The following is a 27,638-nucleotide window of genomic DNA, read 5'->3' on the forward strand; positions in this document are numbered from 1 at the left end:
GGTCCATGTGTGGTCCCCTGGATCTCTCATACCCTCTGTTGGCCCCTTTGGGCCCCTGTGGATAGGCAATGCTGGGTGCTGTCCCCTTAGGGTCCAGATCCTCTCCTGGGTCCCCTGGATTTCCCATGCCCTCTGTTGGCCCCTTGGGGCCCTGTATGCCTCTGGGGTCCTCTCACGGCTCTCTGCGAACCCCTTCGGCCCGTCTCGTGGACCCTGAAGCCCCTCGGGGCCCCATGGTGTTCCTCGGGGCCTCCCTTGGCCCCTTCAGTCCCCGGGCTTCCCCGCCCCGCCCCCTCTCGCTCTGACGTCACGGACCGGAAGTTCGTCGATCCCAAGATGGCGGTGCCAACCAGGAAGTGAGAAGAAGGGAGAGGAGCGGCGACCCGGGGGCTCAGGTGAGGGGGCCCCGTCGAGGGAGGGGGCAGGGGGCAGCCGGGAGGAGAGGGGTGAGGGCTGGAGAGGGGGGCCGTCTGCCTGAGCGTCCGGGGAGGGGCGGCCAACCCCCCCCCCCACCCCCAGGGCTCGAACTACCTGAGAGGAGGGGACAATACAGAGGTGCACTGGGGGGGCACAGTACTGCGAGGGGGGGCACAAGACTGAGGGTACATTACAGAGGAGGTATACCTGAGAGGGTGAGGAGGAGACACAAGACTGATGAAGAGGAGGGGACAGTACCGAGGAAGGGCCCAACTCTGAGGCTGTGAGGAGAGGGCACCAGACTGACAGAGAGGAGGGGACAATACAGAGGTGCATGGGAGGGGGGACAGCACTGAGGGGGGGGCACAGCACTGAGGGGGGAGAACAAGACTGAGGGAGGAGGGATACCTGAGGGTGAGGAGGAGACACAAGACTGATGGAGCGGACAATACAGAGGAGAGGGGGATAATTGGTGGGTTGGCAGGGGTGGACAAATGACTGGTGGAGAGGAGGGGGCAGTACAGAGTAAGGGCCCAACTCTGAAGGGGTGAGGAGGGGACATAAGACTGAAGGGTGGGTGGGTGAGATGGAGCACAACGGAGAGGAGGACAGGAGGGGACAATACTGAGGAGAGAGGAAGAATAACTGATGGGAGGTGAGGAGGGGAACACAAGACTGATATAAGGACAGGAGGGGACAACCGAGAGGAGAGTAAAATACGGAGCTGAGATGGGACAACTGAGGGGTGTAAGAAGGGGAAACAAGACTCAGAAGGAGCTGGAAGGAGAGGAAACTGCATGGAGAGGAGGGAACACAACATTGAGGGAAGTGGACACAACACTGAAGGGATGGAGCAGGGGACAATACTGAGGGTAGAAGAGGCGTCAAAGCAGTAAGCGTCAGAAAGAGAGGAGGAAACTACTGAGAGGACGACAAGGGACAACACTGAGGGGAGAAGAGGGGTCAACACACTGAGGGGGAGTGAGCAGGGGACATGATTAAGAAATGAAGGGGCACAATGCTCATGGAGAGGAAACAGTGGGGAGAAGACGGGTCACGATACTGAGAGAGAGGGAGAAGAAACAACTAAATGGAGAGGAGGGATCAGGACTGAGAGAAGAGGAGGGTCCAATACTGAGGAAAAAACACTAATAGGGAAGAGAGGCACAACACTGAGGGTGGTTGGCGAGGGGACATGGCTGAGTGAAGGTTACATGACTAAGAGAAAGGGGAACAATACAGAGGGAGAGCAGAAAACACTGAGAAGCGATGAAGGGTCACAACACTTAAGAGGGGAGATGTAGATTAGGGGACACGGCTGAGAGAAGGGGGGACAATACTGAGGGAAAGGAAATAACACTGAGGGAAGAAGAGGGGGTCAACGCACTAAGGCGAGTGAGGAGGGGGCATGACAGAAAAGCAGAAGGGAGGGACAATATTGAGGGGGAGGAAACTGAGAATGCCTCATAACACTGAGGGGGAGTGAGGAGGAGACAATACTCAGGGAGAATAAACAACACTGAGGGGTGAAGAGTCACAACAGTTAGAGAAGAAGAAATAATATACTGAGGGGAGAAGAGAGATCACAATTCTTAGGAAGTGAGGAGGGGACATGGCTGAAAAGAAGAGGAGACATTGCTGAGGGGACACAACACTGAGGAGGAGAAATGAAACTGTTGTAGGAAGGGAAGACGAGAATACTGAGGAAGATGATACAAAGCAGTGTGGGCACGCCACTGACAGTATTGATGGGGAGGAAACAACAATTGAGGCCTGGTTACAAGTTGCTCTTAATATTCTGACCCCATGCAAAAACTCCTGTATACGCATGGGTTGGAATTACGAGTTTAGTTTTATTTAGCACATCTGATCATTTTCGGATGCGTTAAATAACTCAACATTAATTAGATTTCAGCAGGTTAAACCTGTCGAAATTTAACATAGGGAAAACATACAGTATTTACTGTATCATGCTAATTTTGGGGCATTAAACACCAAAATCTGCATGTTATTCCTCTTGAACTTGTAATAGGTGGTATTTATCACAGCCAATAAATAACTCACCCCGTGGTATCGTTATGCTAATGAAGCTTACAAAGCACATCGTCAGCAGTCAGTTTAATGGCACTGAGGAGGGAACAAAACAGAATACAGGTGTGTAGAGAATTAAGTTTGTTAGGTTTGTCAGAGAATAAATATATAGGTGAGTGAGGAGTTCGTTGTAGGCTAGTCTGAATACCCAGGTTTTTAATGCTTTCCTGAACTCTAAATAACAAAGTGCTGATCTTATTTCAGTGGGAAAAGAATTGCATAGGTTAAGGGGGCAAAGACCTCAAATCTAGCGCCGCCCAACCTCTTCAACTTGAGGACTGACATGCCGTTCAAGTGGGCATACCGTAATAAGTGCTTGGGAGTGTGCTTGTTAAGTCAAGAAGTGATAAAAGAGGGGATTTTGTTATGGAGTGATTTGAAAATGATTCTTGAGCCTTTAAAGATCGAGTTTTGTTCTACAGGCAGCCAGTGGACGTTTATCATGAAAGGGGTGATGTGGCATTGCTTGGTTGTTTATAGATTAGACAGGCTGCTTGCTTCTAAAAGATTTGGAGCCTTTTAGTAAGGCGTTTGGGAAGGCCAACAAATAGAGAGTTGGCGTGGTAAATTCTTGAAATGACGAGGGCGCTGACCACTTCGATAAGGTCCTCCAAGGTGAGGAATTTGTCAATTTTCTTAATTGTGCGGAGAATTAGGAAGGATGAGGAAATTACGGAGCCAATTTGAGGCTTCATAGCGAGTTCAGCGACAGTAGTCACTCCAAGACTTTGTACTGCTTTTTTTGGATTAGGTTTGGTTCCCAACTCGGATGGCCAAAGTGAGTCGGTCCAGTATTCAAGCTTGTTTTTGGTGATGATGAGCTGTTTTTTCCGCATTTAATTTCAAGTGATTGCTGTTCATCCATTCACGGATATACAGCATGGTAGATTGAAACTGTACATTGGATTTGGTGGTGTTATCGAGCCTGAAGAGTAGTTGCATATTGTCTACATAGTTTTAGACGATACAGTTCAGTTTTTTGAGAGTGGGACGAACGGGCGAATATAAATGTTGAATAGATGGGGGGGGGGGAGGGAATAGGGATGATCCCTGGGGCACTCCACAATGTAAATGGACGTAGGAAGAAGTAAATGGAGTTAAGTCGACTGAATGACAGCAGTCTTTCAAAATGGAGGTAATCCAGCGAGTGCTGGTCCCCTCATCCCAGTGGCCCCAGCACGGTCTTCTAAGATCCTATGGTCCACCGTGTTGAAAGCCCTTGATAAATCGAGGAGCACCAGTGCCTGGGTGCGACTGCTATCTGCGCGCTTATCAACCATCAATGAGAGGACGACTGCTTCTGTAGAATGAGCTAGATGACATGGGTCTAAGAATTGAGACTCTCCTCTAAAGGTGCAGGGGTTGTGTGGTACTTTTCCTAGATATTGGGGCGATAAATACCTTGACTCGTAATCAGGGGGAAGAAGGGGCACAAATGGGGGGGGGAGAGGTCAGGAGGGGACCCAAATAGGAGAGGAGCGGACGTGATGGAAAGGAGAAGGCATTACTTAGAGAAGGAGGGCGACAATACTGGGGGAGAGAAAAAAACAGTGGGAGGAGACTGGAGGGACAATACAGAGACAGAAAACAACACTGAGGGGAGAAGAGGAGGTCACACTACTGTGAGGGAGCGAGGAGAGGATAAGACTAAGAGAAGGAGAGGCGGGGACAATACTGAAGGGAGAAGAGGTTGTCACAATACTTGGAGGAGAGGAAACCATGTGAAGAGGAGGGAACACAACACTGAGGGGAGAAGAGGGGCCACAATACTGAGAGGGAGTGAGGAGAGGATATGACAGAAGAAGAGGAGGGGAAAATATTGAGGGAGAAAAAACACTTAAGGGAGGAGGGGGTCCCAATACCAAGAGGAGAGGACACAACCCTGAGGAACATGGAGAAGGAGAAATAAGGCTGCTGGAGCAGATAACAATTCTCAGGCATTAGACACAACACTTGTGGTAGAGAGGGTGAGGTGAGAGCTGGGGCTGAGTCAGGTACAGTCCAGTGAGGAGTACCCACCCCTTGGGCTAAGTACCTGAGGGAGGAGGGCAGAGAGGCACAGTGCAGACCGACTGTGTGAAACACGTTACAAGACGGCGACAATACTCACAGGAGTGGCAATAAAACAGGGGCGCTTAGAAGGCACAATACTGAGAGGAGAGGGCACTGTACTGAGAGAGTAAGAAGTGAACAAATACTAATGGGAAGAAACAGTATAGATGAGTGGACATAAGATTGGTGATCAGAGTAGGAAACGCAATTCTAACGAGGAATTGGAAGGAGACTATGATGAAGTGAGAGGAAACAACACAGAGGGAGCACAATACTGAGGGGAAGAGACTCGACAAAGAGGAGAAGAGAGGACAGTGAGAGAGACACAATAGTGATGGCGTTAGGAGAGGACAGGACTGAGGTGGAGAGGGGTCGGCACGATACAGGGGGATGAGGGAACATGATATTGAGATGAAAGGAAACAAGACTGAAGGGAAAGATGGAGACAGGCTACTGAGAGGAAAAGAGGACACTACTCAGGAGGGGAACAAGACTGGGGGAGGAGCGGAGGGTGCTGCAAGCCTGTGCACACGTCCGAGTTAAGTGTAGAGTGAGTACTCCTTGTCATGTTAATCTAGGAGAGAACATTCAATATCCATAAGATCACAAATTAAAACACTCTGAAGTCTTGGGTGTTATATTCTTCTTTACTCCTGAACGGTTGCCCAGCTAACACGTGTTTCGTCTAGGGAAGTACCCCAAGACTTCTTCAGGGCTATGAGACAATGCATGCAAAGATCTTGATTCTCTCTGCCGGTTATACATCCGTGCAGGCTGGTTGAAGTAAAAGGGTAAGATCCCAGTGTTGGGGTGGTCCAGGATTCAGACCTCAGAACCGGTTGTACTTCCGTCCCGGCTGTGGTGAAGGGGTGAGGGTAGTGAGGTCACAAGGGGTCCGGAGTGGAGACCATGCGATGAGGCCAGTCTGTCTGTCTGTCACGATCGCAGCGTCTGGGACGGGCTTGAGATGGGGAGGAGACATTTCTAACTTGAGAAGAAACAGTAATGAGAACATATTACAATGCTCAGACCGGGACTGATGAGTGGGAGTGGAAGGAAGAATAATGAGTTGAGAGGAAACAAAACTGAGGAGAGGAGGTGGCACAACAGTGAGAGGAGGAGGATGAAGGGGGATTGTTGGGACACAATACTGAGGTAAGAAGAAAGAGGCTGAGAGACAATACTGAGGATGAGTGTGGGTTGGAGGATGCTCCAGACAGGAAGAGGAAGACTTGGATAACACATTATTGGGGGGTGTCGAGGGAATGCAAGACCTGTCGTAGGGAGGAAACTACACAGAGCGGAGAGAACCTGACATCGGGGTATAGGAGGTTGCAATTTACTGAGGGGCATTGGAATGAGCAGAGGAGGCGGAACACTGTACAGAGAGGTTGAAACATATAGTGGAAGGAACAACACTGAGGGGGACGGATGAGGGGACACAAGATCGAGTATGAGAGGAGTATCCTGGAAGGGGAAGGGTTGAATACTGTGGCGGAAGAAGGACCCTTACTGGAGGGGGGTGGCATGGGTCAAGAGGACACTATTTTAGGGAGCATGGAGGGTGTCAAAATTCGAAGGCTGACAAAATAAAGGATACTGTGGTGAAGCAGTCTTAGTCCTCTAGATGGCATTTCTGCATTATGAGGCCCAGTATTGAAAGGGGCGACAAAGAGATGCAGTTGTGTATGTATGGTTTGGTATTTCCAAAGCGTGAACATAGCTGGCTAGCATTGTAGTGCTGTACTGGCGGCATGCGCCCGTGGCGTACATATTGGGGGAATGGACGGATGGAGGAGGTAAAGCTAGTGGAAGGGTTGAGCAGCCTCTCTGAGGGACTGATCCTTGAAGAAGTGAGTCATGAGTGGGAAGGATGAGGGGACACAGCAAGGTGGTTGTTAAGAGATCATACTGCTGATAGTTGTGAAGAGATTACACAGTTCTGAAAGGAGCGAGTGGGCACTGTACTGGGGTTAAGTAAGGAGAAGACAATACTGTGTAGTGGGATGGAGCACTGAGTCGTCAGAATGAAGTACAGTACTGACCCGAAAGGAGGCTCAGTATTTGTGGAGAGGAAAATAACATTAAGAAGTGAGGGGGACATTGCTGACGTCCTCACCATGCAACTGGATTCACGCTAGCCTGGCTGATGAGGGGTGTTACCCCCGAAACCTGTTCCAGGATGCTTGTTCCTAGTCCAGCGAAGACCTGGCTTGGCAGTTCGGGCTGGACTGTTCCCATTGGGCACAGGGTCAAGGCTGATTTGCATATGGCAGGGCCCAAGCTGGAATGGCGTAGTAAGGAATAAACAATGGATTTAGGCACAGATCTCCGTACTGGGGGGGAATGTTTGACATTGTTCAGCATTCCGCCCATCATTAGTTATTTTTTGACGTGTGAGGTGGGCACTATAAACAGAGGGGTGATGATAGGGCATGATATTCTACGTGTTTTTTTAGGCCATTGAGGTGTCAAAGGTTGAAGGAATGCTTTGCAATCAATGTCTTTGGGCGTGGGAACATTAACTGGCTACACTTCTAGATGATGGTATAGTGTACTGAGCGCATATATAAACTGTGAAACCCATCAAATGTGTGTTTTTTCTTAATGCAAAAGTTTGCACCCTGGATCGCAGTCTTGTGGTAAACAATGTAGCACCTGGTCTTGAGAAAGCTAGGATTTATGAAACTTGTAGCAAGAACGTATTATGACCAATCTAATATTCAGTATTTTTAAACCCCTCTCTGGTCATGCATTCGAGTTGGAAGAACCTCAAAAAACACGCACAATTATCTCAGGTTTGTGGAACTGGTCTTTTGGACTTTTTGTGGCAGATGTGACCAAATGTGCACTTCAGTGACTCCTAAGGAAGTTCTTGAAAGATGTGCACGCCAGAGAGTCTGGGGCAGATGTGAACACGTGCACAACAGTGAGTGCTAAAGTATATGAAGACAGGTGTACACACCTGTGATTCTGGAGCAGATGTGAACGCATGTAGACAGCCGTGAGTGCTAAGGAAGTTCTATACAGATGTGCACTCCTTTAAGTCTGAGGCAAATGTGAGCCAATGTACATAACAGTGAGTCGTAAAGTAGATACAAATAGATGTACACACCTGCACAGCTGAGAGTCTAGGGCAGATGTGAACGAATGTGCACAACTGTGATTGTTAAGGAAGTTCTAAACAGATGTGTACTCCTTTGAGGCTGGAGCAGATGTGAGTCCTAAAGTAGATAAAGACAGATGTGGGCACCTGGGAGTCTGGGGTGGATGTGAGCACCTGTATATAATAGTGAGGCCAAAGGAAGTTCTAAATAGATGTGCAGACCTGTGAGTCTGGGGCAGATGTTAACCTGTCCGCACAACAGTGAGTCCTAAGGACGTTCTAGGCATATGTACAAACCAGAGAGTGTAGGGTAGGTGTAAACACTTGTGCATATCTGTGACTACTTAGAAAGTTCTAAGCAGATGTGCACAACTGTAAGTGTATGGTAAGAGTGAAAATGTGTGCACAACAGTGAGTCCTAAGGTAGTACTAGACAGATATACACACACCTGTAATTTAAGGCAGGTGTGAATGCATGTGCGCAACAGGTTCTTAAAGTAGATCGGGTGTAAGAGACTACAGTCAGAAGGAGTTAACAATGATTTCAACGTGTGCATCCGCTGTGTGCCCATACTATGAGAACTAACAGCAGTGGTTGCTACTCTGTGTCTTTTGAACTGATCCCAGGTCCGGTTTGTGTGCGCAGTCATTGCCAGATCGACATTGCACCCTTTGCCCTGTGCCATGGGCTTGCAGTGGGGGGTTTAGGGGAGCTCTCAGTCACTTTTTTTAGCTAAGTGATATGGTTTAACCATAGCTTCTGTTTCTAAGCCCCAGAGCACATCTCTCCAAAGTACGGGGCATCGTACTGGGAAGCATGAGCTAAGTGTTAGGGAGTCTTAGTGACTCTTGCTCACGCAGGACTCTAGCAATACGTGATATGTAACTGTGAGTTCAAATGTTTTACTTCGAAGCTTGGTGTTGTCAGATGGAAATAGCAGCCAGTGGTTCCTGATGAGGTCAGAGAGTGGCTTCATATACACACTGAATGTGCAGGGAGGTGAGTGGGCTGGTGGCCACATTTGATAATGAAATATGCAGATAGAAGAAGCGTTATCATTGTAAATATTTGCGAGGATCCAGCCATCACGGGCTTATGTTGGTCTTTGTTTTTTGCTGTGTGCTCAGTAGGGTGCATGGACTAGGGCGCTCTGCGGTGTAGAGGTCCCCTTGATCCTACAATTTATAAACTGAACTCTCGAGCGCCAAAAAACAAACAGGCCAAGACACAGGTTGGTGTAGATACTCTTTATTCCTCCATTCATGTTCTAGCCATATACTTACCAACACATGTTTGGTCTTTTACAGACTTCTTCAGGGCAAATAAAACTTGGCATCTTCCCGATATGAATGCCAGTTCTCAATACGAACTTATATCCAACTAAATCAAAGTGCTTGATAATAGACGTGAAAAGCAATGAGCAGAGTTCTATCTTCTCTCCCCCACTCCCAAGTTGTTGTGACAATGTCCTATTGAGGAAATGCTAAAGTACCTCCAGCCCCAAATCGTGAGTTATATTTGTGTAAAGAGACACAACATCAAGGGTTACCAGCGTCTTCTCCTCACCCCATGTCACATCTTTCATTAGATTCAAGATATGCTTAGTATCCTGTACATATGGTGGCAAATTAGCTGTAAAGGGTCTAGGAATACATCACCATATTCTGACAGTCTTGTGAAACAATCTCTGAAAGAGTGAGGCGGCCAGGAGGAAAGTGCAATTGATTGTGGGCTTTGGGCGGTGTATAAAGGCAAAGGTACCTAGGTCTATACACATTAAGGTACATGTACTAATCCCCATCGAATAAACCGATATCGAACCAGCATTTCAGCGTTGTATGAATCAGTTGACTCAGATTAGGTATGGGGTTGTTGTCCAGCCATGAGTAACGTTGTGTGTCAGAAAGTAGGGTCATAACCTCACCATCATGTTCTCTCTTATCCGTAATAATGTTATTAGCTCCCTTATCAGCTTCCCTACCGATTCCATAGCGGTGTTGTTTAATTTCATTTAGAACTTGGCTTTCCAGTTTGGTCAAATTGTCATCTCTCCCAGTTCTGTTGTTTTCCAAATCCCCCAACCACTTATCCAGATCAAGAAAAACGACATTAGAAAAAGATCAACGTTATTGCCTCTCTGCAATTGAGGGGCAAAGTTAGACCTCCTTTCCAGAGCACCCCCAGTTGTCACATTTGTGTTTATCTCCAGGTCATGTAACAGATTCGCAAGAACAGTTGCTTCATTATCATGGTCGAAAAAATACATTAATATCGCCATATCACAGACATCCTGAATGGAAGAATTGCTAAAACATACAGGAGTTGTGCTGCCACACAAGCAGTTGTTTCATTTCAGTTTTTGAACAGATCTATTGCAAATGATGCACATTACATTGTTCAGTTGGGCAAAGCCCCATACCTTTACTAAGAACTGAAAGCATATCCTTAGAGAAAGTGTTCTCAGATAAGTCAATCACGGAGACTTTGTGATTACCAGATTCACCAAGCTCAATCCTCTATCCTGTTCTATATTAGTTTTATTCCATGAATACTTTATTTCTTTTGATTTCAGGATCTGGTCTGCATTCCTTTTCTTTTAAACTTATGCCCCCTCCTCTTTTAACCCGTCTCGTTGTCTTTTGTTATTTAATTCTGTTCTCTTGTCTATACGTCTGTTGCCAATCCTGAGTCTTCTAATTTCTTGCAAAAACGTATAGTTGCTACCTGTATGACCTGATGTTCCTTCACCTACCTTATTTATTTCCTCACTGTTGCTACTAAATTGAATACTAGAGCAAGTATCACTAGTACTTGGTGCACCTATTTCCTGTATTAAATGATTACAAATTATAACTAAGCAATCAAACTTTTTAGCAACAGTGAATTCAAGTCCCCTGGTATTTGCTCTGTGCTTAGTATGGTGCATGCAGGAGGGTGGCCTACAATGTGAACCCTGTGTAGATGTTCCCTTGATTCTTGCTGTGTGCTCAGTAGGGTGAATGCAAGAGGGTGGCCTACTGTGGGAACCCTGTGGGATGTTCCCTTGATCCTTGTGGTGTGCTCAGTAGGGTGAATGCAGGAGGGTGGCCTACTGTGTGAACCCTGTGGGGATGTTCCCTTGACCCTTGCGGTGTGCTTAGTAGGGTGAATGCTGGAGGGTGGCCTACTGTGTGAACCCTGTGTGGATGTTCCCTTGATCCTTGCGATGTGCTCAGTAGGGTGAATGCAGGAGGGTGGCCTACTGTGTGAACCCTGTTTAGATGTTCCCTTGATTCTTGCTGTGTGCTCAGTAGGGTGAATGCAGGAGGGTGGCCTACTGTGGGAACCCTGTGGGGATGTTCCCTTGATCCTTGTGGTGTGCTTAGTATGGTGCATGCAGTAGGGTGGCCTACTTTGTGACCCCTGTGGGGATGTTCCCTTGATCCTTGCGGTGTGCTTAGTAGGGTGAATGCAGGAGGGTGGCCTACTGTGGGAACCCTGTGGAGATGTTCCCTTGATCCTTGTGGTGTGCTTAGTAGGGTGCATGCACATGGGTGGCCTACTGTGGGAACCCTGTGGAGATGTTCCCTTGATCTTTGCGATGTGCTTAGTAGGGTGAATGCAGAAGGGTGGCCTACTTTGTGAACCCTGTGGGGATGTTCCCTTGATCCTAGTGGTGTGCTCAGTAGGGTGAATGCAGGAGGGTGGCCTACTTTGTGAACCCTGTGGAGATGTTCCCTTGATCCTTGCGGTGTGCTTAGTAGGGTGCGTGCAGATGGGTGGCTACTGTGTGAAACCTGTGGGATGTTCCCTTGATCCTTGTGGTGTGCTCAGGAGGATGGCCTACTGTGTGAACCCTGTGTAGATGTTCCCTTGATTCTTGCTGTGTGCTCAGTAGAATGAATGCAGATGGGTGTTCTACTGTGTGAACTCTGTGGAGATTTTCCCTTGATTCTTGCTGTGTGCTCAGAGGAGTGAATGTAGGAGGGTGGCCTACTGTGGGAACCCTGTGGAGATGTTCCCTTGATCCTTGCGGTGTGCTTAGTAAGGTGCGTGAAGATGGGTGGCTACTGTGTGAACCATGTGGAATGTTCCCTTGATCCTTGTGGTGTGCTCAGTAGGGTGAATGCAGGAGGGTGGCCTGCTGTGTGAACCCTGTGGAGATGTTCCCTTGATTCTTGCTGTGTGCTCAGTAGAGTGAATGCAAATGGGTGTTCTACTGTGTGAACCCTGTGGAGATTTTCCCTTGATTCTTGCTGTGTGCTCAGTGGAGAGAATGCAGGAGGGTGGTCTACTGTGGGAACCCTGTGGAGATGTTCCCTTGATCCTTGTGGTGTGCTTAGTATGGTGCATGCAGATGGGTGGCCTACTGTGGGAGTCCTGTGGAGAAGGATGATTTACTGTGTGGAATTCCCTTGGATAAACATATATGGGTAACATTGTCCAGCTACTTCCTACTCATTGTCATCATGGTTCAAGGCAAAGCCTTCATTCCATGGCGTGGTTGCACACAAGGTTGTTTGTGAATTTCTCTGTATTTCAGCAATTGAACAGTTGCTGCTTTCTCCACTGATGTGGTTGCAGGTGTGCTCCTGTGAATGTATCTAGGGCAATGTGGACCCTGCCAGGCATCATTGAGCCTGCGCCTGACATGGGTACCAGTCATCTGTGTCCTATGTGTCTATCTAGGGCAGATTGGATGCTTGTCTTTGTGCCCGGCTGAGATAGATGTGGGTATGGATTCTGGAGGTCTGGGGTAAATATTGATGTGGGGGTACATCTCTGTTGCTGGTACTAGTCTTAGCGTCTCTTTAGGGCAGATGTGGGTGCGGGATGAAGTATGAGTACGATGCTGATACCTGTCTGAGCTCTGGCAGATAGAGGGAGAGGTTCAGATGTGGGCATGGGTTCAGGTGTTTGGTGTAAGGCAGGTCTGGGTGTGAAGTTATGTGGACATGTTTGGGTATGATACTGATGTCGACACAGGTTTCACTTCTAAGATCATGGGGCCGATGTGGAGGCAGCTTCACATTTGAGGGTGTGGTGTAGAATTGATGCTGGTTCATGTTTAAGCAGATGACACAGATGTGGGTGCAGTTTTCTTGTAGGTATGGGACAGATGTCATTGTGAGTTCATGTAAAAGTCTGTGTGGCGGATGGAGAGGCAGGTTCATATCTTTGGTTGTGGAGCAGATGTCTGTTTGAGTCCACGTGTAAGGATGTGGGCCAGATGTGGATGCAGGTTCACTTGGAAGGGTATGAGGCAGATGTGGGTGTGAGTTCACTTGTAAGGGTGAGGGCCAGATGTGGATGCAGGTTTACTTGGAACGGTATGAGGCAGACGTTGGTGTGAGCTCATGTGGAAGGGCATGGGCCAGATGTGGATGCAGATTCACTTGGAAGGGTATGAGGCAGACGTTGGTGCGAGCTCACATTGAAGGGTGTGGGTCAGATGTGGATGCAGTTTCAGGTGTAGGGGTATGGGGCAGATGTCAGTATGAGTTCACATGTAAGGATGTTGGGTATATGTTGATGCAGGTTCACTTGGAAGGGTATGAGGCAGACGTTGGTATGAGTTCACATGTAAGGGTGTTGGGTATATGTGGCTGCAGGTTCACTTGCAAGGGTGTGGGGCAGATGTCAATGGAGTGTTATGTGTAAGGTTTGAGGTAGATGTTGCTGCAGGTTCACATATAAGGATATGGGTCAAATGTTGGTGGTAGTCCCTGTGTAGGACAGATGTAGGTTTACATCTTTGGTGTAGGGGAGATGTGGACATGGGTTCGGGTCTTTGGTTGTAGGGTTGATGTCAGTACGAGTTCACATGTAAGAATGTGTGGAAAATGTAGACTCAAGTTCACGTGTAAGTGTGTGTGCCATGTGTTGGTGCAGGTTCTAGTCTGAAGGTTTGAGGCAGATGTGGGCACAATTTCCCATTTGAAGAAAGACACAGGTGTGTGTGTTCACATTTGTTGGTTTGGGTAGATGTTGGTGCACATACTTGTCTGAGTGCTTGTAGATGTGAATTCATTCGCTTGTTCTGTCTGGTGAATGTTTGGGAGCTAGTGCTACAGCTGATCCCTGCTACCCGTTTCAAGGTTTGCCCTTGACAGGTTTTGTGACGCCCAGGCTTTAAAAAGCTCTCTTGTAATCATTTAACTTGCTGACACTTTTGATCCTTCTCTTTCCTCTCCACACTGCCAGTCCTTCAGTGGGCTGTATAGGGCTTTTGTGTAGGGGTTTGCACCCCAGGGTGTGCATTAAAATGCTGATATGTTTAATGTAAAAGTGTTTGTGCCTTCAAGCTGTGTGCAAAGTGTCCACAATTGGAAAGTGTAGAAGACCCTAGCCGCCTGACATTCTGGGCTTTTGTGCTCTGTCCTAACAGGCCTTGGGTGCTGCCTATTTGTGGTGTTTGATAAAGTGCAACAAAGCTACTTCCCTGCCGTTCACTTGCCCGTGGGTTCAAGGGTGGGTCTGGCAGTACTGCTGGCCGGGTTCTTTTTACAGGAGATGTTAACAATTGTCTTCTGTTTTTTTGGAGACCCAGAATCTTCTGGGCCTGGTTGGGGCTTGCATCGTTTTGTTAGAGACTTACCCCCCTCTTCGGAGCCGCGGAGTTGCTTTCCTTGGTTTGTCTGTAGGCTCCTGTTTACATTGTTCATTCAAGTGTTGCACAAAGCACCTAGCTTTGTTTCCACTTTTTGAGGCGTAGCTAAACGGTCTGGCTCTCTAGCCTTTGAAATTTTGTGATCTTTACCTTGGGCTGTAGCTTTTTTCGGTGCGCTGCGGCGGTTGGTCATGGGTGCTGGTTCCGTTTCAGGACTTGGGTAAACGATAGGAAAGGTATCTTTCAATAAGTGAAATATATTACTGGACGTGAATGGATCCATGTGTACTTTGCTCTGCATTGCCATTTGGTGTAACCAAGGTAAATTCATTCTTATCGAAATCCAGCCTATCTCAGAAGTGGTGTTGCGGCCATGTTGGTGAAGGAGTTGTAGTCTCTTGAGCCCTCCTGTGCACAGAAGGCTGAACCCCGTTCAGGGTTCCTTGAGGAAGTACGTGGTTGAGGCTGATGTCCGTTCTCCATTCTTAACCTTCTAATGAATGTCTCAAGTTCTGGTATCACGACATTTCTTTTAGTTGTCGCTCTTCCTATTCAGCCCAACATCCCACTTGCTTGGCCCAGGGCCTGATATTTTCATTAGGGCTTTGTTGGAAATAAAACCATCCTTCCCAGAGTTCAGTCAAGTCAGGCAGTGCATTGCGGACAGTAAAAATTCTCAACAAATCTCTACCCTTCCAGCACATCTCATTGTAACAATTTATTGCATCGGAAGCTTTCATTCTCATGCACATGTAAACCCCTGCTGCAAACATGTTTGAGAACATCTCTGTAAATGAAAATAATTGAAACTGTTTCTTAGCATACACTTTTTTGTTTAGTGTTCTTGAAAAAACAGAGATCCCTGGAAACAAAACAAGTGAAATTGTCAACATGAAAATAAAGTTTTCTTTTTGATATCCATCCATGTGCATGGGTGGCAAGTGGCCCATGCTGTGTAAGGCGTACAGATATTTGTGCCTTTTTATTCACAGTTTTCAATTTGGTGCTAGTGGTTTTACCTTTACCATTTTATATATAGGCCTGGAATTCCCATCACACAAACGCCTAGGGCTGCTGAAGAAGTCACATGACATGCTCAACTAGCGTTCCTTTTTTTGACAATACAGGATCAGTACTTGTAGCCGCAGTTGACCTGCTACGCTGGAGGATGGACGCTGGGTCCCAGCCAGGTTGAACCTCTGCTGCTTTTGGTGCCTACCATTTCCCCTGACCTCTTGCTATGTAGTCCGCATGAGATAGGTATTAGGGACTCTGCTTGGGATTAGGTTGTTTCTCACATTCGAAGTAGAAGGGAAACGGTGTAAGTTTCATGCTACTATTTTAAGTCTGTGCCGCATGGAACCCCACAGTGGTCATGGCTTAGCCCCACCTTATTTCCCATCTGTGTGTCTCCTTTGGCCGGCCTGATCCAGTCTTTCAGCTCTTCCTTCATGACATATGCAGATGATACCCATGCGATCACTCACCTGGATGACCCACCTGTGGGGCCAGGAGACGGCTCTGTTTCGGAACAATGCTTCAGCCTCAGAGGGAAGGAGGTTGCTGTATTCAACAAGGAAGGTTACTTCTCGGAGTCATTGACGCCAGAAGGAATGCTTTTTCTCTGTCCAGGCGGCCAACCAGTGAAATGCCATGATAGCCACTATTATATGGTATCCTATTACTTGTCCCACAGGAAGGCCCTTAAAACCCTAACTTTTAAGGTACGATTGTTTTCAGTAATAACTACCAGTCTTAGCACCATAACACCCTATGGGTAACCCAGCGCGATTTCTAAATAAATAACATAACACGAGAGCCCTGGCAGATGTGCTGGAATGGATGTGTACCTGTATATGAACTGTGTGTATGTGCGCCTCTGTGTGTACTTTTGTGCCAACAACAGGCCAGTTTAAAACTAGTGCCTACCTACAAATAACTCCCTGTCCCTCTAAACAAACTCCTTAATGTATTAGAAAGGAAGGCTTGAAACGCCGCTCTTTGTCTCTGGTTATGTCAGGTGTGATTGGTTTATGAACTCCCAATGTCGCTTTCCATGCTTTCTTGTACTTTAGATCAACACGTCCCAAAATGCAACAAAAACCTCCCACAAGACTGTTGGACCTGCTCACTCCTTAAATAGACCAACTTGGAACATTCCATATACAACTCTGAGCCCCCCCCCCCCCCACTAGACATTAGAGCGCCCTCTAATGTGCAGAGCTGCACCCGTCTAGTGCATCAGTCCTTGTTGCCCTAAACATGACTGGGTGCTTCTTCCCTGCCCACGATACATCACAGGGTACCCCTCTAATGTACATGGACCCCTACAACATCCCTGTGCCCCCCCCCCCAACATAAGTGGGAGCCTCCACCACCCACGATACATCACTGGGTACCCCTCTAATGTACATGGACCCCTACAACATCGCTGTGCCCCCCCAACATAAGTGGGAGCCTCCACCACCCACGATACATCACTGGGTACCCCTCTAATGTACATGGACCCCTACAACATCCCTGTGCCACCCCCAACATAAGTGGGAGCTTCCACCACCCACGATACATCACAGGGTACCCCTCTAATGTACATGGACCCCTACAACATGCCTGTGCCCCCCCCAACATAAGTGGGAGCCTCCACCACCCACGATACATCATTGGGTAGCCCTCTAATGTACATGGACCCCTACAACATCTCTGTGCCCCCCCCAACATAAGTGGGAGCCTCCACCATCCACAATACATCACTGGGTACCCCTCTAATGTACATGGACCCCTACAACATCCCTGTGCCCCCCCAACATAAGTGGGAGCCTCCACCACCCACAATACATCATTGGGTACCCCTCTAATGTACATGGACCCCTACAACATCCCTGTGCCCCCCCAACATAAGTGGGAGCCTCCACCACCCACACTACATCACTGGGTACCCCTCTAATGTACATGGACCCCTACAACATCCCTGTGCCCCCCAACATAAGTGGGTGGCTCCACCACCCACAGTACATCACTGGGTACCACTCTAATGTACATGGACCCCTACAACATCCCTGTGCCCCCCCCAACATAAGTGGGAGCCTCTACCACCCACAGTACATCACTGGGTACCACTCTAATGTACATGGACCCCTACAACATCCCTGTGCCCCCCACCCACATAAGTGGGAGCCTCCACCACCCACAATACATCACTGTGTCCCCCTAAAGTGCAATGCTGGGCCCCTGACCCAAACATCACACAGTGCCGCCGGCCACCCGCTACACATCACTTCACTGGATGTCCCCCAATTGACAGTGCTGCATCACTGACCCGTACATCACCCACGATACAACACCAGGTGACGCTCTGATGCACAGTCCTACGTCCCTGACTGATACATCGTGCAGTGCCCCCGTGAAACTCCGTGCCAGGTAAGTTCCGGTACCTTCCTCAGGCAGCAGTGCCCGCATGAGACTCTGTGCCAGGTACGTTCAGGTACCTGCCTCAGGCCGCAGTGCCCCCTTGAGACTTGGTGCCAGGTATGTTCAAGTACCTTCCTCAGGCTGCAGTGCCCCATGAGACTCAGGGCCAGGTGCCTTCAGGTACCTTCCTCAGGCTGCAGTGCCACCATGAGACTCGGTGCCAGGTACCTCCAGATACCTTCCTCAGGCTGCAGTGCCCCCATGAGACTCAGGGCCATGTACCTTCAGGTACCTTCCTCAGGCTGCAGTGCCCCATGAAACTCTGTGCCAGGTACCTCCAGGTACCTCCTTCAGGCTGCAGTGCCACCATGAGACTCGGTGCCAGGTATGTTCAGCTACCTTCCTCAGGCCGCAGTGCCCCCATGAGACTCGGTGCCAGGTACGTTCCGGTACCTTCCTCAGGCCCCACTGCCCCCATGAGACTCGGTGCCAGGTACCTTCAGGTCCGTTCCTCAGGCTGCAGTGCCCCCATGAGACTCGGTGCCAGGTACCTCCAGGTCCCCTCCTCAGGCTGCAGTGCCACCATGAGACTCTGTGCCAGGTACCTTCCTCAGGCCGCAGTGCCCCCATGAGACTCGGTGGCAGGTACCTCCAGGTACCATCCTCAGGCCGTAGTGCCCCCATGAGACTCGGTGCCAGATACCTTCAGGTACCTACCTCAGGCCGCAGTGCCCCCATGAGACTCTGTGGCAGGTACCTTCCTCAGGCTGCAGTGCCCCATGAGACTCTGTGCCAGGTACCTCCAGGTACCTTCCTCAGGCTGCAGTGCCCCCATGAGACTCGGTGCCAGGTATGTTCAGGTACCTTCCTCAGGCCGCAGTGCCCCCATGAGACTCGGTGCCAGGTACCTTCCTCAGGCTGCAGTGCCCCCATGAGACTCAGTGGCAGGTACCTCCAGGTACCTTCCTCAGGCTGCAGTGCCCCCATGAAACTCAGTGCCAGGTACCTTCCTCAGGCCGCAGTGCCCCCATGAGACTCGGTGGCAGGTACCTCCAGGTACCATCCTCAGGCCGTAGTGCCCCCATGAGACTCGGTGCCAGATACCTTCAGGTACCTACCTCAGGCTGCACTGCCCCCATGAGACTCTGTGGCAGCACCTTCCTTAGGCCGCAGTGCCCCATGAGATTCTGTGCCAGGTACCTCCAGGTACCTTCCTCAGGCTAGGGTGCCCCCATGAGACTCGGTGCCAGGTACGTTCAGGTACCTTCCTCAGGCCGCAGTGCCCCCATGAGACTCTGTGGCAGGAACCTTCCTCAGGCCGCAGTGCCCCATGAGACTCTGTGCCAGGTACCTCCAGGTACCTTCCTCAGGCTGCAGTGCCCCCATGAGACTCGGTGCCAGGTACGTTCAGGTACCTTCCTCAGGCCGCACTGCCCCCATGAGACTCTGTGGCAGGTACCTTCCTCAGGCCGCAGTGCCCCATGAGACTCTGTGCCAGGTACCTCCAGGTACCTTCCTCAGGCCGCAGTGCCCCCATGAGACTCGGTGCCAGGTACCTTCCTCAGGCTGCAGTGCCCCCATGAGACTCAGTGCCAGGTACCTCCAGGTACCTTCCTCAGGCTGCAGTGCCCCCATGAAACTCGGTGCCAGGTACCTTCCTCAGACACACTGCCTCGATGACGTCACTCTGATGCTTATAGTCTTCTCCCCCGTCGCACCTAAAGCTTGGTCCTGCACATCACCAAAGTAATGTCTGACCCAGATTGTGTCCAGTAATGGTCTCACATGTGTTGGTTGGCCCACATGGATGCCCGAATGCCTGCTGGACATTGTGAAACTGTGCGTATGTAATGGTGTTGGTCTGTGTGCCTGCTTCTTTTGTGCCTGTAGGTTGTGTGTGCCTCTCTACATGCTCTATACAGATACCAAGCCTGTTGGTTTTCATATAGTGGGTTTTGCAGGTCACGGGGGGGTGGGGGAGATATGACGACCAGGGCTGGTTCCCTGTGGCTCTCACAGGGCCTAGAGCTGTCTTCTGTGGTTAGTGATGCCATTTCCTCTTTAGTGTAGGGGGTTCTATTCTGTCTCCTTTTGATCGCTGTGTTTGAAACGTTGCCTGGCTGGCAATGGCGCCAGAATGCTGCTACTGCTCATATGTGTCTGTAAGACCTGGGGTCTCCAGGCCCTAAGGGGGTAACGTGACACGAGCGGCTGGGCACCCAAAGGCCTATGTGTTAAGCGACCATACAACACACACATCCTCTGAAGCAGTAAATGCACACAATAATGGACGCCACACAGTAAGGTGAATGCAAAATAATCAGATTTATCTAATCAAAGGAGCACACACTGGAATCTTGTAGGGCAATGTATCTTAACTTGTACACTTTAACATTTGCATTACAGCATCTCATTACGGTTACCTCAGCAATCCCTGCAGTATGAACTTCCCTAGTGCTGCGGGCCGGGGCCTGCACACGTGGCGCTACTGGTGTCTACGAAGAAACAAAGGCACATGAGCATAACTTGAGGTTGAATAGTGTTTGCCTACTACCATGAGCACTTCCAAGCCTACCCTGAGGATAAAGCGTTATTGGCACACGGAGCGTACTGCCCTGCTGGACACCCTTTAGAGATGAGGCGCCGCTCATACACGGAGCGCCTTGCACTTGGGACCTCAACTGGAGAATGGAGCGCTTGAGACCACAAACTGAGGTTACACGCTCTTTGGACTTAGCACGCCCTGAGCACCTGTGAATGCACCATGTGGGGTCAGCGCTCCTTAGACATAGAACGCATTGAGTACGGATGCATACAAATGACAGATCAGCGTTACTTAGACATAGAATGCATTGAGCACTGGCAAATGCAAATGGATGATCAGCGCTACTCCAACATAGAACGCATTGAGCACTAGTAAATACAATTGAATGATCAGCGCTACTCCAACATAGAACGCATTGGGCACTGTGGACTACAAAGGAATGATCAGCGCTACTTAGACATAGAATGCATTGAGCACTGGTAAATACAATTGAATGATCAGCGCTACTCCCACATAGAACGCATTGAGCACTGTGGACTACAAAGGAATGATCAGCGCTACTTAGACATAGAACGCATGGAGCACTGGTGAGTCCTGCGAACGGCAGATCCCATGCGAGGGTAATCCCACGGAGGGGAGACTCACAAATACGGAGGGAAATCCCACGGAGGGGGGAAAGTCACAGTCTCTGCATGCGGTGTCGCTCCCACTCAGCAGGGGGCGCACCGTGCCTTCCCAAGACTCCCGGGGAGCAGGGGGCGAGTCTCAGGCCGCCACACAGCCGCGCTACCTCCCAGCCCCCGGGGGTTACCTTTGTCCCGTCGCTCGGCTCCGCTCCGGGCCCTTCGTCGGATGCGCGCAACGGCGCGGGACGCTCCCGGACACTCACTCTTCCTTCTCACGCTGCGACGGCAGCGGCGGGGCCCGGGGCTTCTCCGCAGGCCCCGACTTGGCTCTGACACGTCCCTGAGGCCTACGGGCCGCGGCGGTGATCGGGTTGCGGGTCCTCGCACCAGGGGGGGTCACAAATTAAGCGGGAGCTCGGCCAGCTCCGCGCTCGATGGCAGATTTGTGCAGGGGGTCCCAGGTCAGGTCTGGCAGCGCAAGAAACACAGCGCCAGTACCTGGTCGATCCCCAGCAGTCAGGCAATCAGTCGTTTCATGGAGTTGCAATACTCAGCTTTGGCATGAAGTTTCAGGATTCCGCTTTTGTAGTTTCAGTATTCAGTCTTTGCGGCGCAGATGATACTGGTGCCCTTGGGGTTCTGTTCCTTGGGGGGTAGGGGATGAGTTGGCGACTAGGTCCTTCCTAGTCAGGCTGGGCAGAGGTCCCCTGGGTCCTCCTACTACTGGGCAAGATCAGTGGGTTTCACAGGATCCCTCACTCACTTAAGAGGCAGCACCTAAGCCCTGTCACTCTCAGAGGCATAAGTCCCTGGCTAGGCCCTACTGCCTAAAACTCCGGCATGGATTCTCCAGCTCTGCTTCACCCTGACTGGCCAACTAACTGGAAAAAGTTCCCTCCCTCGCTTAAGTAGCCCTAGGTCAGGTGACCTCTAGCCAATGCGGCAACAGTAAAACCACACCTCCCTTCTAGAAGGTTCTAGCACATTCCAGGATCTTTCCCATTCTACCTATGGGACAAAAAAGGCGGGCTGGTGTCGCAACATTGTTGTGGGGTTCCAGCCAGCTCCTGGCAGCTAGGGTGCTACTAATAAAGACCACTCTGCAGTAGCAGGGGCCTGTGGCAGCCATCTTGGGAGAAGGGAGCACCTGCACCTTAACACTGATTGGCAATGAAAAGGCGCCCGGAGACCTAGTCCAACATAAAAATGAGGGTGGAAAAAATGAGGCACGATCAAAAATAGATGGGGAGACCACCCTAGGGCTGACAGGTCTAACAGTGTCTCTGTAATTCACACCCGGATCCTGCCTGCTCTGTCACCGGGGAGAAGGCCTCCCCTCCCAGACCCTTCCCCTTGGTGCAGAAGCTTCACTCTGCCTCGCTTTGGTATTCCTGCCCTCTGGCAGTATCTGAGTGGCTGTCAGCGGTGTGATAGCTCTGTGTGAAAGGCCTCCATGAAGAGAAGGATGCTCATCGCTCTGTCCACAGCCTCCAGTTCTGACGGAGCACTGCATCATGCGGCCTGGGATGGCAGCTTGAGTCCATGTGGAGGTCCTATGTCTGCACTGATCCCTGTGATGGGTGAATCTGGCACTGGTCCGCACCTCACTGAGGCACCCTTAAACCAGAGGATTGCTCTGTATGTAGCCACAGCTTCTCATGATGAGGATGCTTCCGCTAGTGCAGACCATGCCTGGCATCAGTCATTCTCATCAGCTGCCCACAGCAGTCTGCACTGGCCTCAATCCAGCCTACCTCTGCTTTAGGTCTGAGAAAGGTATCTTCTGAAACCTGCTTGCTTACAAACCTTTTTTGACACCCAAGTGCTCCGCTTACAGATCTGAGATCCTGGGATCTGCTGCAACCACAGGGGGTTCCTCCGTGTCCCCGCCTGCTCCCAAAGCCTGGAGCTCGGTGGCCCGGACTGAAGGCTCTGCCTGGATTCCTTGAAGATAGGCTTGTTTCTGGAGGCTGTGAAAGTTCTTACAATGTTTGCGTACTCCCAGGTTTGAGGCTGATCTCAACCTCTGCTTGTTGTGCCATCTTTGTGTCGAAATGTGTTCTGGGTAATGTCGTCAACCTTGTATGGCTCCTGCATTCAAATAAAAGGTACATTCGTATCGTAGACACGTTTTTACCACTTTAGAAATAGCACCACAAATAAACCCAGTGGCCCTGCATGGCTTCTGCCCGTCTGGCTAGTAACGCAAACTAAGTAACAAGCTTCTGTTTAATAAAACAAAAATGCACTCGCTAGTGAGCAAAAAAGATTTCATTCATCAAAAGCAAAGCAAGCACTAATGTTAAGTTCTCTGAATTATTTATGTTGTTGGTGCATTCAGGACAAATAAGAAGAGATGCCAAAGCTAACAATTTGAAAGTTCATATCCATTTACATCAATGTTTACAGCAGTTACATGTATTTAAAGATCGTTGTCCTGATCTTTGTGTGAAGGCAAACAGCCAACACGCGTGTCTTCATCAGGGCTGTCTCAGCAGTTACATTATTTGGGAAAAAACAGTCAGAGACAACAGAAAAGAACAGAGCACGCTATTAGCTAACCACATTAATGCAAACAAGAGACATTTCAAACACAAACATAATTCTTGTTACCTGGCATGATTTACAGCCCCCTTAAAATGGTTTACATTACGTACTAAAAGGAATTATTACTATAGTGTACCCGTTGCAGCTAACTAGCAATCAAACCATCTAGATTTCAAACTCATTTCTAAATTATAAGAAGTGTCTTCAAGTTTGAAATATCTTCAAACAAGGGCTTGAATGCAATAACCCGTTATTTTTTCAACCTTTAAAAAAAGTTTTTTTAGAGCAGCTTCCCGAGTTAACTTGTACATTTAATAATGTCTTATTAATTAAAGGTAACATACGTTGTAATCAGTGTTGAAAGTCCAACAAGACAGAGTTTTATTCAGTCTTCTCACAAAGCCAGAGTGAAGAAAGCAGAATATTTACCAATCGATTCCTTTTGCTCCATCTATAGTTTAAAGATTCTTTGCAATGAAGTTATTTTAAGATAATTGGGCAAATTGTAATATTAGATCTTTCACTGGTCTGTATTAAATACAATATTATGGGCATGATATGTTTGATTGAATGTGAAATATTTCCAGCAAACATGTAAGATTAATTGCTATAAGGGGGCTCCAAGATAGCAAACTACAAGAGACAATAAAATACTATGAATAGAAGGCTGAGTATTGTTTGAACTTTTAATAAATACTTGTCTTTCATGTTGACTTACTGAAAGTCTTCATAGTTACTGGAGTCCCAGGTCTCAGACTAGAAAATGATTCATGAGAGGGAAGCAGCACCATTATACAAATCTCTTTGCACTTTTTATAAGTCGGTCTCTGACGGCAGAGGCAGGCGCAATCTGCAGTGCCAGCAAGGCATTTAGGAACCGGAAGCGGGGGTTTTACGTTTCGGAGAACATACTTGTGTGAATGTATTATTAAGCCTTGAGAGGAATAGACGTGAGGCAGCTGACGTTTGAGCAGTTTGGACCTACTGGTTGTAATGCATATATATTGGTTACAAATAATTTGAGGACACCTGAAGGATGTGTGCCCCATCTTGCCTTCCAAGTGAATGAACGGGGCTTCAAACCCTACACTATTGAAATTCAGAACCCTGGGCCAATGTCCAGTTGCTCACTTAGTGCTTAGGATTGCGTATCTCTACTTGTTACTTATAAAATAAAATAAAAGTACTTATAAATGAAATTTTACACTACAACAATATCTTATTTCTTTAATGAATCAGATTTAAGTTTGAAATCTGGAAATGTTGTGGGAGGCAGTCAAAATATATCTAATACTGATACATGTGCTGTTATGTGAGTTTAGTATGTCTATTGCACAAACAACCGAACCACAACAAGAAAGCAACTGATTTCAGAGGTGGATGGCTATGTAAGGCCAAAGGGCAGCCTGCTTTCGGAGACTGAACTTGTGATATATTCAACAAAGCTTGGGGCGCGGAGTCAAGCAGCATACCTGTAAGAGGCGCTTAAACATTTTATTTACTACCATTGTGACTGCTTTGGGGTCTCCTTAAGCTTTTATTCCGTTTTGACTTCTTTGTGAGCTGTTTTACTCTAAGACTTGCATATTTGCACTCACTGCTCACCTGCACAATTGAATGGCGTGCTTCGGTGCTTAATAGGAGGTAGGTTGTTTGGCTGTGTTTAGAGCCAGCACTGAGCGCACAAGAGCGGGCCTCATCTTTGTTTGCAGTTCCGCATTCTCGCTCACACCTGGTTCCTCCTCTACTTAATGAGATTAGAAAACATTCATTATACAAGTGAAACACTAAAAAATTCTTGGGGACACCTGCGCTCACACCTTGGACCCTGTCAGCCTGCATACCAAATGCCAAGAATGCTCTAATAGTCCTGGCTTTCCGGAGGCGGCCTTTATGGGTCTACGGTGGATGATAATGTCAGTACATCCTCCATAGCGGAGGCTTCCTGGCCAATGCGCCTCCTAACCTGCGGATCCCTCGTGAAACATTGTGCAGAACTCGTTATCTTGCTGGAGGATCAGCAACCCGCAGTCCTGTTTGTTACTTAAACATGGTCAAATGATTACTGCGGCAGCCCCACCCCGTGGATATGCGATCGCTAGAAACAATTGAATTGGGAAGAAAGATGGTGGAATCGCGATTGTTTAAAAAAAACTTGGAATGTAGAACCTCCTGAATGAATATCACTTGATGCAAAAACCCGCTGTTTTCAATTAAACTCTCAGAAGCTGTTCGTTTTCAGGCCTTCTTCTCTATCGGGCTCCGGGGCCAGCCACGGATTTTGCACCAGTCGTTCCTGAGATCATGGCCTCTCATAGTTTGTACTCAGCAAACTTGACTTTATTGGGAGACCTCACTGTTCATTTTGATGTTAATAGCTGCACAGCAGCTGACAATCTTAACCACGACCTTGCAGCAGTGCAGTTTCTCCCGCTTGTGACGCTCCCTATGCAAAATGGAAGTGTTGCACATATTGGACCCCATTTTTACCAACTCAACGAATCGAGTTGCCGCTGACCCTGTACCGATATTCTGGTCTGACCACATGTTGATCAATCTATCCATGATAAAAACAGGGCCGCCTCAATCAGAAATTCGCCAATGCAGACTGTCAAGACCTTGGTCCAAACGGAATGTTGCTTCATGAATAAAGACACTCAAGTCCTCAGTTTATCGTCAAGATGGCGATATTAACACTTCCTATCAGGTTCTTGTGAAATGGATCGAATCACTGCAGAAACACCTCGAAAAGAAGTCAGAAGATTTCTAGGTACAATGCAAGCACATCGGAACTCAGGGACTTTAAGAAAGAGTGCAAAAGAGGGGAGAGGAAATAAAGGAAAAATTATAAAGGAACGGCCGTATATTTAAAAAAAATAGAAAAAATATCAGTACTCCTTTCGGAAACACAGAGTAGCTGATTTTGCAGATCGGATTGCCCAATCTCTGCACTCGTCAATAGAAATGTAGGTTATTGTATCCTCTTTTTTTAAAGCCAAAAGTTGTGTGGCCTGGCCTGTATCTCCCCTTCCTGGGGTCAGCAGTAATCTAGAGAACCTCGTTGATTGACATTTGAGCACATTTCTGGAGGATCATAGTTTGCTGCATCCCACGCAAACATGTTTCAGGACCGGCTATAGCACTGAAGCGGCTATGCTACTAGCCACGGAGGATCTCTGGAGAACCCTGGATCAAGGATGAGTAGCTGTGCTTATTCTTCTTGATCTAAAGGCGGCCTTCGACATGGTGTCCCACTCAGCCCCCCGGCTCAGATTGGAGGCGCTTGGGATAACTGGAAACGCACTTGAATGGCTGCCATTCTTTTTAGGAAATAGATGCTTTCAGGTTAGGGAAGGCCCTCATCTGTCAGGCGTTCAGCAGCTCAGATGTGGCGTGCCTCAGGGCTCCTCCCTGAACCCAACACTATTCGACCCTTTGCTGCCATGATCTGCTCTTTTGGCCTTGCCATGGTGTTCTACGCTGACGACACCCAAATTGTCATCTCTCAGACACCATACATCAATCAAGCTGTGGACAATTTGAACACCTGATGGTCTCTAGCCTCCTTGAGTGAAATGGTGACAAGAGGGAAGTCTTCAAAACTTATCCAGGTGCCAAAATACAAACAGGTCAGGTGGGGTGGGGGGGGGTGTGTGTGTGGGGGGGGGGAGCTTTCTGTTGCACGCAGCTAAGGCGTGGAATCTGCTTCCAATTGCAATCAAAAATAGCCCATCTATGCTTTCATTTAGCAAAGAGATAAAAAAAAACCTGGCTATCAACGCAGGCTAGAAACATAGATTTGGCAGCTCTCAGGTCTCTCTGCATCCTCCTAGCGCAAAGACGCCCATGGGCAATCGCGCGCTTTATAAATATACAAATCAAATCATTTGGCGGTCGGGAATGACCCTTTCTTGTGGAATCAACTTACATGGCCTCCATGTCTGGGGGATTCGCCCGTCCCCCACACTGGAGGTCAAGAGCCTGGGCGTCAGTCTGGACTCTTTTCTTACTATGGTCTTCCAGGCCCCAAAAAAGTGGCAGGGATATGCTTTGGCGTCTTGAGAGCCTTGACGAAGGTGCTGAAAGGGCTCCCGGATGAATCAAGAAGAATTGTGGTGCACGGCATCATAATCTCGCGACTTGATTACTGCAATTTGCTGTCAGTGGCCAGTCCGGCCTGTGTGGGAAAAACATTACAGATTGTACAAAATGCTGCGGCTCGTGTTTTGTTGAACATTCCCAAATTTCACTCTGTA

At 48.7% G+C, this 27,638-nt stretch overlaps 1 protein-coding gene across 2 annotated transcripts in view; it reads left to right on the forward strand.

Annotated features, from left to right (window-relative positions):
* The first annotated feature begins 267 nt into the window (after positions 1-267).
* Positions 268-27,638, forward strand: part of SBNO2 (strawberry notch homolog 2) — a 502,221-nt gene continuing 474,850 nt past the window's right edge. For both annotated transcript variants that reach the window (XM_085639189.1, XM_085639190.1), the window contains exon 1: positions 268-395. The gene's annotated coding sequence lies outside the window, so the exon portion shown is untranslated. The remainder of the gene's footprint in view (positions 396-27,638) is intronic.

Source organism: Triturus cristatus, chromosome 12, assembly GCF_964204655.1.
Source record: "Triturus cristatus chromosome 12, aTriCri1.1, whole genome shotgun sequence".
NCBI classification, from domain to species: domain Eukaryota; kingdom Metazoa; phylum Chordata; class Amphibia; order Caudata; family Salamandridae; genus Triturus; species Triturus cristatus.